A 14182-nucleotide genomic window follows, 5' to 3' on the forward strand; every position below is an offset into this window, starting at 1 on the left:
TGTGACTGTATCTTTGATATTTTTGCAGAAGCATTCACTTAGTGGAAGTGCTCCAACTAATAGTGTCTAGCAGTGAAGTGAGAAAGTCCCATTCTACTAGAAGCGAGGAAACCCTGGCCAGGTTTAGCTATCACCTTCCAGTTGGTGTGGATGTTGCCCTACGTGTCTTAACTGCACTCAAGGGCACTCTGTAAATTACTGTCAATTTTTTTCAAAAGACTAAAAGTATGTACATTTTTGTCTTGGTTTTGTAAAGTGCAGGGAGACGTGTGGCTCATGACTCCACCATATGTACGTGACACATGCATCAAAAGCAGTATATGGGTTTAAATGATCAGGAAAAAAATCAGAGCTTGAAAGCCCTTGCAAGAGCTTATGGAAAACAAATGAATTGTGTTGAATACCCATGCCAAATAATACATTTATTTTGCAACTTCCATTTTTAAAATCGATACACATCTGAAGGGCCAGATTCACTGGCCTGCTTTGGCTGCCCTGCACTGCTTTGTTGATGTAAAATGTCTGTAAACTTGAATTAACTGGACTTGTTTGGGTTGGCTCCCTGTCGGGTTTACAGCTGCTTCACATTGCCAGAGCAGTGCAGAAAGTCTAAACAGACAGGTCTATCTCTTCTTGCTGGTGTGAGGCACAGGGGAGTCTGCAGGGTAGTTGAGAATCAGAGCTACTAGGAGGAAGCAAATGTTATTTCTACTGGGAAAGAATAATTATATAAGGATAGTGTAAGGAAAAATTATCTTTGTTGTTTGCAATTTTAGGGAAGGGAAAAAAAGTGAGTAAAACTTCTCTGGAGTATTTTTCCAGTTTTAAAGAAAATCACGGTTTCCTCTACACTGGCATGTTCTCTGCTGTTACATAGCTAGTTGAAACAAAAAATGATGGATCACAGTGGGAATTATTAGCACCAGAACGTGTTAATAGTGTTATGTCTTAACCCTTGACTAAGAGCAGTTCCTAAGGAATTTTAATATCTTTATGTTCCCAGAAATGTGTTGTTAGTAGGTCTCTATATTTTATGAATGGAGACATGCAGACCAAATGTCTGCTGACAGGCAAGGACAGAAGGTGAATGTGGGGAAAAGTCACATGCCATTCCATGGCAAAGGACAAACATGTTGGTACATGCATTAAAAATGAAGTAGCAGTGCACTGTGTTGGTATACATATTTTAGTTTTACTGTGAGTACCATGTTTCAAACTGCGTCATTCTCTTCTTGGCTTTCCTTTTACATCCGGTAGCTGCTGCTCCACAAATAGCTCTTGACCTTACTAAAATTTAGTTGCAGTCTTCTCTCTGCAGGCATTAGGTCACTCATTGTTAATGAATATATTAGATAATAGATGTTAACTCCAGCACACTGCAGTGTTGCAGCAGAGTGCATTCCCCAGCTATGAACACAAAGTGTCACTGTGACCACACACTAATAATTCCAAGAAATATAGGAACTTTTGTGTAATTTTAAATTTATTTACTTGTTATATGTGTGCTCATTTGGAACTTCTAGCATTAATTACCTTTGCTCCAAGTTGGGCCAGTCTGGAATTGTAATTATCTTCATTTTTGCAATTCATATCTCTGAGGTCTTAGTGTACTTCGGAGCTGAAATCTAGGCTGTACATAATCAAGGCAGAAAAGAGACAGGTGGCAATATTGTACATTTCAATTGCCTTGTCTGATGTGCCCCTTTTGTAGAATAATGAACATTGGAGAAACAAATTGGTCTGTCAGAGTCAATAACAACCCAATGCCCTGAGCTGCTGGTCACTAATGCTTCCTGTACTTAATCAATGTGCTGCAGGAGATGTTCTGTTGAAAACAGTTAAAGATGAGCAGCAGCAGCAGATTTGGCAGGAGGACTGAGAGGATGAGTGAAAACATCCACAGGGTTGGAGTTTCCTTGTGCAAGGGAAGAGAAAAGCCAAGTAAAAACAAAGTGCTTAAAGGAAAACCTCATAAAGAAGCAAAGACTCCCACTGAGTCCTGCTGGTAGAGGAGGAAAAGGAGGCCAGTTCTTTCCCCCAATATGAGTAAGCAGAAGATGATTTCTACAAGAAGGCTTAGCAGGGAAAAGGACGCTCTACATCTCCATAATTAAACTTTTTGAACAACCAACACGAGAAGTAAGAATCTGAGAAGAATGAAATTTTTTATCTCCAGTCATGATCAGAAACCCTGAGTTACCTAAAGCAATTGGTGCTGGTAGCAATGTTCAAAGCAACAAATAATCATTTTAACCAAACTGTAAGGAAAGCAAAATGATTAGGGAAAATCTTGTTATAGAATAGTTTTTGAAGCATGTCCATAAGTAGTTTTTGAAACAATTAAGTGAGCAAACAGAAAACAATTTCCGAGCAGGGTAAGGATAAACACACTAGATCCACAGTTTTTTCAGCGGGTCTTACTGACATAAATCTGGCATCTGAAGGGTATGTAGGATTATGCATTCAGGAAAAAAAAAGCTGAAAAAACCAAAGATAAATTACCCCCCACACACACTTTTCTTACTGAAAATTAGAACTCAAATAAGCAAATTACACCTGTGTGTTATTGTCCAGAAGTAGTCTTAAGGGTCAGAGAAAATTATTAAGAAACTATTATTTCCCACTCTGAATCTTGTCGGGACAGTATGTTGGGGGCTTCCCGATCCCTTGCAAAATGAGAATACATGAGTCTACATCAAGTTATCTGTAGGAGGCTGAAAGCTTATGTGTGCAAGCTACATTTTGACTTGCTGAGGAGTGGGAAATATACAGTTATCACAAAATTGAGATGGACCAGTCCTTGCCTTGAAAACCTGGCAACAATGGGAAATGAAAAGAATTGGAACAAGGAAAGCTTAACAGAACATAGCATTCACTTAGAACCTCATAAACATTTTCATGATGGGGCAGTCATAACTTTATTAGTCTGAAGGTCAGTTGTTTCTAGCCTAAGCTAGACATTTATACACTCAAAAGATGGCTGAAATAAGTGGGCATTTTCAAAGGTTACTACATCTCTGATAATTTGTACAGGTATGGTAGGAGGAAAGGTGTTTATCTTTCTCCACTGAGAGCCGAAGTTGGGTCAATTGAATCCCATCTTTTCTGAATACTTAAGAAGTTCCTCTCTTTTTCTAGTTTTACTTTCAGAATTTTTGCCTTCTTTCAGTTCAGACAGATTTTATCGATAAGGATGACAGTTAATGATAATCTGTAGAAATAGTCTAGTGTTTCCCAAAGCAAAGAATAAAGATAATGAAAATTAGGTAAATAATTCTTCATATGCTGATAATTTTTAAAACCTGGAAATAATTCCTATGAATAGTTTGTTTCATTGGAGCAGGATTGGGAGAGTGTGTGAGAGGATTGGGTCCATGGGGTCACACAATTTGACAGATATTTTGTTTTCAGAATAAAACATTTATCCTGTTAAAAAAATTGTTGGGACAAGAACAGATTTTAAGATTACTCACTTTGTGAAAGATCTAAAAATTTAGTTCTAAATGTATTTCTACCCCTTTTTAAAAGCCAGATTAAAAAATGTGTATTTTAATCATTACTTAAGTATGCTCATTGTTAGTTTGTTTGATAAACAAAGAAGAAATGATCCAAACTAACCCAGTAAATTTGAAAATACTAAGGCCAGACTCCTCTTCACCCTGGAGAATCACAGTTATTCACAATTATCATGCCAACTTACGTACCTCTGAACAAACATTAAAATCGAATTCTTTCATCAGCTGTGGAATAGCAGCAGCTACAACTGACACAAGAGCAGAAAGAACTGTTGCAGATTCCCAGGATAGAGAATGAAATTAAGGAAACAGTATTTGTGTTGGAAAGCGGGAAAGCCTACGCCCCCAATGGATTTGCTGTAGAATTTTTAAATACATTTGAAAGTGAAATCGTATCATACTTACAGGACTATGTCACCAAGCTTTTGAGAGAGGATCGCTCCCAGACTCCCATAGGGAAGTAACCGCCTTTCTGCTTCTCAAACTGGATTATGATCCTCTAGAGGGAATATCCTTTCGATAATTAAGGTTACAATCACAGCCCCATTTTATGGTTGATTTTGATCTTCCATATGAAACTTCCATATGACCACTCAGTAAAATCCAACAAAGTAACCAGACAATCTGCTCCAGTCTTACATAAATATACATTAATATCTCATATTTCTAGCCACTATTACAAAACCACACATATGTACATTTTTTTATTCAAAATATTTCTCTTAAACTGTTTAAAAGCACTATTAAAAGACGGATTGAGGACATTTTTTCTGAGTTACAGTAGGTTTAAACTTTAACAAATATGCCTCTACGGCTGGAAAAAACCACCACCACCACCAAACCAAACAAAATATTAAGCCAGAAAAATTGTATTTAGCCAGACAAAGTTTTTCCCCACTACCTTGAGCAATGATAATGGAAAGATAGAGTTTACACTCTGTATGAACTTGGGTAAAATAAAGTGAGTAGAACTGTTACAATATCCAGTAATCCTTCTTAGCCATTTCAAAAGCATAACGATATTGTCTCTTATGTACTCTCAAAACAACAGGTTTTTTTTATAAAACAGAACAAGATTTAGCAGTTTCTTTCTAATAATTATGGTCTGCACCTCAGGCTGACAAGTATCATATACAGCCATATCTTCATGGATCTGCCTCATATTTTTGGTAGCTGTAAGAACTACAAGACCTCACATATTTATCTCATTGATAAGAATTTACTGGTGACAGAGAAACACATCTGTGAATAGAAGGATTTTTGAGAATTAACCAAAGCCTAACCTGCCAGCACATGCATAATGTCCTCTAGCATTTTAAAGCAGGCCAGAGAGTATCTCCTATTTGTCCATTTATTAACAGCCCTCTTCTCCCTGAGGCCCTTGGAGGAAACCTCTATTAATTGTGGAATGATTTTGACATGATGACTTTCAAGGATATTTGTAATGAAAGAATATTTAGGCCCTTCGAGAGATTAATGAAATATAAGCCATACACCAAAACAACACGTTTATAGATATTTACAAATAAGACATTATCTGTGGGAGATAAATTGAGGATTTTTTCTATCCCTGAGTTCACTCCCTTCGAATACTAGCTTTTAATTATGGATAAAGACCACGAAAAGAATCTGCACTTGATATCCTTTTAGGATGAATAAATTCAGGGGAGATAAAAGCTCAGTTCAAGTGCAAAAGCGATCTGGATCAAGAATTCTCTGATGAAGGATGGATTGAGATATGTAATCAAACAAAAACAATCTCCTTTAGTGTAAGATACCAAATGTTTATATTTAATGTAATTCATCGAATATGTATGACTACAGCAAGTATGCACAAAGTAAACAGTGACAGTGATGATATATATATAAAATGTAATTTTGAGAATCAGTCTCAGCATGTGTGATAGGACTCAAAGCATTCAGCAGCTCTGGCACAAGGTTGCAGAATATGTCAAGGCTATTCTACAAATTTGTAAGTTCCTCATATTAGCTTGCCTCATCATCTATCTGACCTCTTTTTAGATAGATGAAAAATCAGGTTTGTGGGCATTGTGTTGCCTGCTGCTAAGGTATTTATTATGAAGTGAATATCAAAGGCTCAGTTGGGGGGGGCAGGGAGGGCAGGGGAGGTTGGGTTGATGTAGTCAAAGCTGGCAGAATCATTTAATCTGGGAAAAAAAAAAAAAAACAACCAAAAACAACAAAATGGTGAAGAAGTTAGGATCCCTAAAATATATGGAATGTTAGCATAATTAGACCGGAATTAAAACAGAGAAGCTGATCTATAGACTGCATTAACATCCATGTTTATAAAAAGAAAAGAAAAATACCTGTCAAATAAAATAAGCCCATGCATGTTTTAAGTTACGTTTATTCTGGAAGTACTTTCTAGAGTCTATAGCTTTTCTGTATACTAAACACAATTTGTTGTATTTGCACCTAAAAAAAGAGTCTTGGTCTTCATTGTTCCAGACATGCAGAAATAATGACGAGATGTGAGGGATGTGGTTTAATTTGTCTGTGACTTTATTAACTGAACTCACTTGGGAATCATTCAGCAATAACATACTCGATGCAGGTCATCATTTCTTCTTCACTTGTTTCCACACATTTGGGGAGAGCTGTCACTCATAGCTGGGACCCCACTGCCCTCCCCTGCTAGAAAGGTTAAGAGGCTGCAAAGAGGGTGCTGCCTATTTTCTGCAAGAGCCTCTTTTGCCTCTTTAGCAAGTGGCTGCTCTTTGATTTGCTTCTAACTCTGGTTTATCAAGGAGGGAGATGCCCTGGGGAACAGATGTAGGCAATAGTCACCTGCCACCAGGAAGCACCAGCAATTAGCTGAGCTGCCCTGTCCAGGTTCCCAGATAGCTAATCATTCTCACATCAACCAGAAATACAACTGAGCAGGTGGAGCCCTCTCCTTGGATGGCTTGTGTATCCCACAGTTTGTTTTTTCTTTTTAGGAATTAATAAGAGGTGTTCCCATCCCTGGTCTACTCATATTTTTAGACCTTCAAGGTCTTGCTCACCTGTTAAGACCTGTTGGTCTAACAGCACACATACCTCACCACTCATACAAACGTTGTCACTCACAGCATTACCGTTCAACTTCTTTCTTCCTTTCCCCATCCCTTTTTATACAAACTGCAGTGGAAATTTCTTCTGGCATGCAGATTCCTTTCAGGGGAATCCTATTGAACTGTTTAATGGATTATCCAACATTCAAGACCCACCTCCCATCACTTAATATGTGTTTAATAATAAATAAGTTCTGGCAAGGAATAAGGAGTTTGCTGTATCACCAGCTGTCTTAGTCAATGCCTGAAATCTTGCCAGTTTATTAAGGATGAGCAGAAATACCTGCTCTGTATCTAAACTGAACAAGGTATTTGAAGGACAGGAATGAAGAGCTCGCTATTTCTTTCACTGAGAGGTCTCTCAACTGAGTTGTATATGCTCTTAAATCTACTTCTCCTGGAAACAAAAATAGGCTAAAGTATCTAATAAAAAGATTGGTGTCTACCAAAGAGTAAGTCCACGCTCACATTTACTCAATATCTCATGGGGAAAGGTTTCATAGCACCCCTTTGAACCCCAGGTCATGGTCTGGACCACGGATCCTTGATGGAAAATTTTTGACCTGTGCTGTATGTCCACAAGTGCCTCAGTTTGCCTGCTGCTGTCTGAGACTTTAGCCACATCTGCTCTGGAGCCCCGCTTCTTTCAGCTTTAGTGCTCAGCTCTGACAGAGAGCATAGCTGAATTCTTTTCTTTTCCCAGGGCAATTCATGTCTTTAACCATATTTGTCTCTTACCATTTGAGATGTTCTGTGGCATTCTGCTGGTCCAGAAAGGCAAAGGACTTCTTGTGCCACATCTGTGAATTCTAAGAGGATTCACCCAATACCATGGGGTGTCTCAAATGTGCTAGGCAACTCTATAGGCTGCTCTCAGCAGGACCTAAACAGTTTCATTATCTTCTACTCTGTTGTGTGAATCTCCTTAACTTTGTACAACCATAGTTTGATTTGTCCAAGAGTGGATATCTTGTTATTGAGGTCTGAGCAATTTTCTTTGCACTTCTCCAGTACTATTGCCTGCAAAAAAACAACTTTTGCTTGATCTGCAGCTCCCACAAAGACAAGCTGTCACCCATGGGGTTGAGCAGCTTGCCATATAAGCAGTTCACACAAGAAAAGGTTTCAGTGTTCTCCTCCCCCATCCACCCCCCCCCCTTTATTTTCCAAACTGGATCCTAGATATTGAAACTGTAATATTTTACCATCCAAGCTGACTTTTTCTTCTTTCACTCCAGTTGTTTGTTTCATCATCTTCAAAATTGCCTCCAGAAACTCTGTATAGACACAGAATGGAGACTTACAAGGACTAGACCTTCTACCTTTTCCAACCTGCTTAGGGGAAGGGAACAAAGAGTCCCATGAACTTCTGCTTTTAAGCTTCCTTTCAAGTCTATGCGTGTGGAAGGTTTTTTCTTGGTCTGCTCCAGGCCTGTTATTGTTTCTGCATCCAATTTCCTGAACACATACCTTCTGACTCTGAGCCAGAAAAAAAACAGAAAAGTGCTCAGATGAAGTATCAACCAAGCTGCTTCTGTTTTTACTTGTCCATCTCCAAAGAAAGTTTCCACTTAATTTTTTCTCTGAGCCCTACTGCTACTGGGCCACAGCTGCCAATTCCCTCACTGTAAACCCACAGAGGGGTTCAACAAGATCCTCAGTTTATTTTCTAGGGGACCCCGAAGGCTAATGTAAGAAGAAGAATTTGCATCTGTATGCAGTTAGTAAGTTTCTCTGCTTGTTGGTAGTTGCTGTATTTACTTTCTCCCAGGTGCATTGAGCACACCATTTATTTACCCTCTTCTCCTCTTCCCTTCTCATATTCTGCAGCAAGATGTCAGCTTAGGCACTATATCCCTTTCTTCTTATTTTTTTCAGACAAACCCTCCACAACACTTCTGCTCCCACTGAAGCTAACTGGAGATTGACCATTTATCCAAGCCAACAGGGAATGTGAAAACTAAGAGCAAAGCCTAATGAAGCTTGGAGAGAACAACCATGTCGTGCCTAATTGCATTCAGGATTTTTCAAGCATTTTCGCTCCTTAACTCACGTTGCCAGAGCAAATTCATTGGAGGCATGCTCTGCTGACTGATGTACCAGTTACAGCTTACACATAGGTTTCCATCTAGTTTTGCCTTCTGACCTGGACATTTGTGATAGAGAGAGCAGACACGCACACTGCCTTAACAACAGTCGGTTTCAGAGCTCATTGAAATGGGAAACTTTCTACTGATGTCTGTGGAGTTTGGATGAAGTCCCAGAGCACATTTACAACTGACATAGCATTGCTCACAATGTACTCTACTCTTTGGTAGGGGGTTGAGATCTTTCTTTTCCTGAAAGATTGTGGGAGAACGTGGTTTTCCTCCTCCTCTGAGATCTTTTGGTCTGTTTAACTTAGGGTTTGGCTAGAAATCTGCCAGCACAAAAATATGACTAAAATGCTACACTTGTCTATTAAGAATACCAGAGAACTCTGAAGAAATGCTATGGATCTGCCAATGACTATTTATGTTGGAGGTGCCCATGGCATTCATAATGTGTAATAAATAAGAGCTGACATTCCAAAGCACTCCAAAGCATAATAAAATGTACACAACTTAAAAGTAAATACTAGGCAAAATGATTTGCTGCATTATTACTTCCGTGCAAAGGTATTTATAATTGGTACCATAATCAAAAAGCCTTTATTTAAGTAAATAATGGTTTTTAATAAGCTGACCCTCCAAATACAAAACATTTGTGTTGATCTACTTGGTTGAGAAACAGGAAACAGATGATACCCTCTATTTTTATATTTTTTAAATAATGCTTAATTCTTGTACATGAATTAAACAGATAAGGCTGCAAGCAGCTGCTCCCCACCAAAACACTTAAGTATTAGATGATAAAATGTAGGTGATAACATTGCAGTGCTGTAAAACAAGGTTGTAGAAATGTGGGCATGTACTGATGACAAATTTGCCTTTAAATCTTCTTTGCTAATATTTATAGGCATGAAATCTTAAAGCACCTTTAATGTGCCTATAATCCTGCCCATTTGACAGCTTTTACATAATTTTATAGGGAAAGGTGACCCAATCATCCCAGGCTGTTGACAGTGCAGCTGAAATGGCCCTCCAATAAATGAGGCAGGATTATCCAGACACTATGGCAAACAACAGCTCATAATATGCATCAAGAAATTTCCATAGCACATTGGATCTTTGTCTTCGATGACACATGGATCATGATGGGATTTCAAGAACGCATTTCCCTAGACACTTGATAAGTTTTAACGCAAAAGTATAGCATAAAAAGCTCCCTTCAGATAGGTTCTGTTTTCCATATTAGAAAGAAATTGCTTTCAATCTGGAAAACTAGAGGCATAGTTTTAAACTGAATTATCATGTTAACTTATACTGCTTAGTGTAGCTGACACTTTGAATGCATTTATGAGTTTATTCAGTTAAAATTATAAAACATTACAAGAATTTTTATTTTACTTATTTTTGCTGTGGTAAAAGTCACTATTGACAACAAACAAGTCTTGATGAAGGCTACGATAAAACTATGCAGAATTTTTTCTGAATCTGTTATGCTTCTCTATAAAACACCTTCCACAACATGCTTGCTATATGCCTCCTAGCTTTACATGATAATGTCAAGAAAAGGTTTGGATGCCTGTTGCCAATTCATATCAAAGGTATCATGCTATAAATTTAGTTTATATTGGGGTAATTATCAGTGGCATGGCCAGATTGTATTAATACTTCTGCTTCTATTGCTTAGCCTAGGTACTTAACAATTTGAATGCCACAAAATATCAATACTGATGCTTTATGGCATCATGCCAGAGCAGCCCGAGGACAAGCAAGGTAGATTGGTTGACAGTTTTTGTTCTAGCATGGAGTTTGTTTGGTCTCATAAGACATTTATGAGGTCAATTGGATGTCATTTAAAATATCAGGAGAGAAACATATTTAAACTACACACCATGTCCCACTAGGAACACAGAACTCTGCGAGCAAACACTAAAAAGGCATTGCAAGTGCTGCAGAGATAAGAAAGAAAAAAAGACTTGGCTGAGGGTGAAAAGAAAGGGATCTTCCCCAGAGTAATAACTGTCCCTTTAACAATCCACAAAAAGAAATTAGGCAAAAAGAAAAACAAAATCATATGCAAACACAAAAAAGCTTTGAAACCAGCAAACATTAATTTTCACTTAAAATAAAGTTTGCACTGATGATATAGATGCTTACCCAAGACCTAACAGGGGACTAAGACGGTGAAACATCTAGGGAAAAACTCTCAGTATGTGTTTTCCAGGCTGTTCCTTGGTATGGGAATAGCAATGATCGGTGATAAAATGGAAAAAATAAAACAACATAATATTCTTGCAATAAGCATAATCTACCTGTTACTAGATAGGAATTTTCTGATGCTTGTCCTCCTTGAAAAGTATTGTATTGTTCTGTATCTCATTTTTTTCATCTTTTAAAAATTAGGGTGAGTGGTATTTAAGTACATTGTGTGGATTTTGACAATGTAGGGTTCAAAAGAGACAATATAATAACATAATAAATTATTAGCATTCACTGTTATAAAAAGACAGCAGTCACATTTTATTGCTGATTTTTAAAAGATCATAGAATCATAGGATGGTTTGGATTGGAAAGAACCTTTGAAGATAATCTAGTTCCAACCCTCCTGCCATGGGCAGGGATGCCTGCTCAAAGCCCCCTTAAACCCTGAACTTTTTTAGTAATGGAGCATCCACACCTTCTCTGGACAACCTGTTCCAGTGCCTCATTATGCTTATAAAAGATATCCAAGGTTTGGTTCCTTTTTTGTTTTTTTTTTTAAATTAAACATGTTTAAGAGCTGATTACCTCACTTGGGTTAAGTTCTTAAAATCAACACCAACATGGATCAACAGAAAAAAAACACCACATATAAATTACCTGTTTTCACATAAGATTCATTTTCAGCATTCCTCCAGAAAGAAAAAAAAATCAATTTATTATGGTTGATGAACCAGTGACCACCTTACTTAGCTCCTTTCTCTACTGTCATGCCTAGTGGTAAATCTCAACCAGTACTTATTTATATTTCTTCAAACGTGATACTGTGCTTTTCTGCAGTACTTTAAATGGTACCTATAACGTGCTAAACAGATTCCAGCAGAGAACCTGTAAGTTTACAACCCCTATGTGATATTCATCCCACACAGATTTTGTTAGCCAAAGTTAGGTGTTTGATCTCACTCAGTCTCCTTCTATAGTCAAGGTTAAAACCAGCTAAGGTGGATGTTCTGGAAGTGCCAAGCATTTGCGACAAGTGCCCCCATAAACAGTGCACCCCCTGGCTGTGGAGATGATCATGATAAGTCTGTTTACAGCATTGCAATGGTAGTGCTTGTTGTGGCATTTATCTGTCGTATAGACAATTCAAGAGAATTGATGTCAGATGTTCAACATCAATGTCCTAACTTGTTGTACATTTAGACTCTATCTCCTGCCCGGTGATTATTTACTCAGTGATCTCCACCAGGAGAAATGACCCACTGAAATGTTTCTATGGGATGTAGGTTCGTATCTCTGTTCTTCCTTATTCAAAGAACAGACTTGAACCTAGATTTTCCTCTTCTCTGATGACTGCAAAAAGCAGCAGTTACACATTCTGTAGCACCAAAAAACCACCAATTTCAGAAAATCAGAATTGTCCTGACAATGAAAAGAGGAAATTTTTGCAGAAATGTTCTGTTTAATACTTCTACAGCAATATATAAAGTATTTCAATGTTCAGATGCCTTGGGAAAATGCCTTCTTAGCTGACCTAGCTTCTGGAGATTTTAGTATTAATTAGCCATATACACTGACTTAGCAACACAATGGTGATTCTATAAGATATGGTACAATCTTGATACCAAAGATTTGCTGAAGGAATGAAAATCTCAAAATCACTATGAAAACCCAGTTTTCATAATCTGTCATAATTTAATGGCTTTTCCTCTTGCTTATTCATGCACAACAGTCATATTTAAGAAATCATAATGATGTTTTATAATATATTCAGAAGCTCTAAGAGTTTTTTATAGACTGGTTATCTGATCTTTATTTCTCTGTGGATATTGTTAAGAGAGCACAGAGAAGTCCCAAAATATACTGAAAAAAATTATTGTACTGGTCTTCAGATGCTGAGATGATGTGTGTTGCTAGCACATTTGCTCATAGTTTGGGGAAATAATGTACAGGATCATTTCTGCGAAGTCCAAGACTGTCTGGATATAATTCTTGTCTATATTCATATGTCACAGAGCTACTTATATATTACTTTCAGTGTTTCTCACAACTTAAAGTAGCATTAATATTACTATAATATATACTATAATGATAAACTAAGATTTATTTCAGGGTGTTTGCAGTCATTTAACCTTTCCTAAAAATTTTCTGTTGCTCTCTTATGTGTTTATTAGTGTTAGACAACAGTCATTAATTCAGAAAAGAGGGAAAAGAGAGACTGCATACTATTGTATAAGAAAATAGACTGTGGGGGTTCTGTTTGTTTTTCTTTTAGTAATGGGTATAATGGTGAAAGTATTCAAGCAAATGGAAGGGTCAGCAGTCTCACCTTCTGCACAGAGAACAAAGAGTTAAGGCAATCAGGAAAGTCATTACCATTATATTTTATGTACTTTTCATAGTAGAGAAAGTAGTTTTGACAGTACTTAAGAAGATCTGGAACCTGAGTTCCAGAATGATTCAAGTAAGGAGGTGGTTAAGGGGAAAGACTCTCTAGGATCAACAGAAGACAGGGACTCAGAGTTCAGAGCACAGGACTGTCTTTCTGATCTGTGTTTTTACAATCCCAGAAGTATGTGCCCTTTGATTGCATTTATCTGCTCTAAACTAAGCATCTTTACAAATAGCACCATCTGTGTAAGATCACCACTCCAGGCTTCTTCTACAATCCATCAAAGGAAACAAAAACCTATGGAGAGTACTTCATGATATCCATTTTTGATACATATGCTATGGAAAGATGAATTCCTATCTAGAGATCAAGCACAGGCCGTAACCATGCTAAGGACCAGGCAGTTTCTGTGATTAGTGTGTGCAATGCCTGACATGAGACAGCTCCTGTCCATCCCTATCCTGATCATGCAGAAATGCTGCTGCAGTGGAAACATTACACTCTTGAAAGTGCTAAGATCAGACTTCAATGCCTTTGTAGGTTTTTGTAGCAGCAAGTCCTCAGAGCAACTGGGAGATGATAATTTTTGATTGTGTTAATAAAGGCACTTTATTCTTCGAAGATAAGAACTGTTGGAAGGGCAAAATGGAATTTACCGAGACTCCATGACTAACATCCCTAATCTCGAAAATAGGGATGATATCACATATTTATTTAATAGCCTTTTCATCACTTTAGTGGTGATAGTATGAAACAAAAAGGCTGGAGAAGACGTCACAGTGCAAAAATAATTATAATTAGGAACTGAGGGGTAGTAAATAAATCATCTATGTTGCTTTCTTTTTCTCTCTTTCATTTTGGGTATATTTTCACACACTAGTTCCAAGATTCATTTGCATTCCAAGTGTTCTT

Source organism: Empidonax traillii, unplaced genomic scaffold (assembly GCF_003031625.1).
Source record: "Empidonax traillii isolate 1590-97213 ecotype Southwest subspecies unplaced genomic scaffold, ASM303162v1 scaffold78:size1262613, whole genome shotgun sequence".
NCBI lineage: Eukaryota > Metazoa > Chordata > Aves > Passeriformes > Tyrannidae > Empidonax > Empidonax traillii.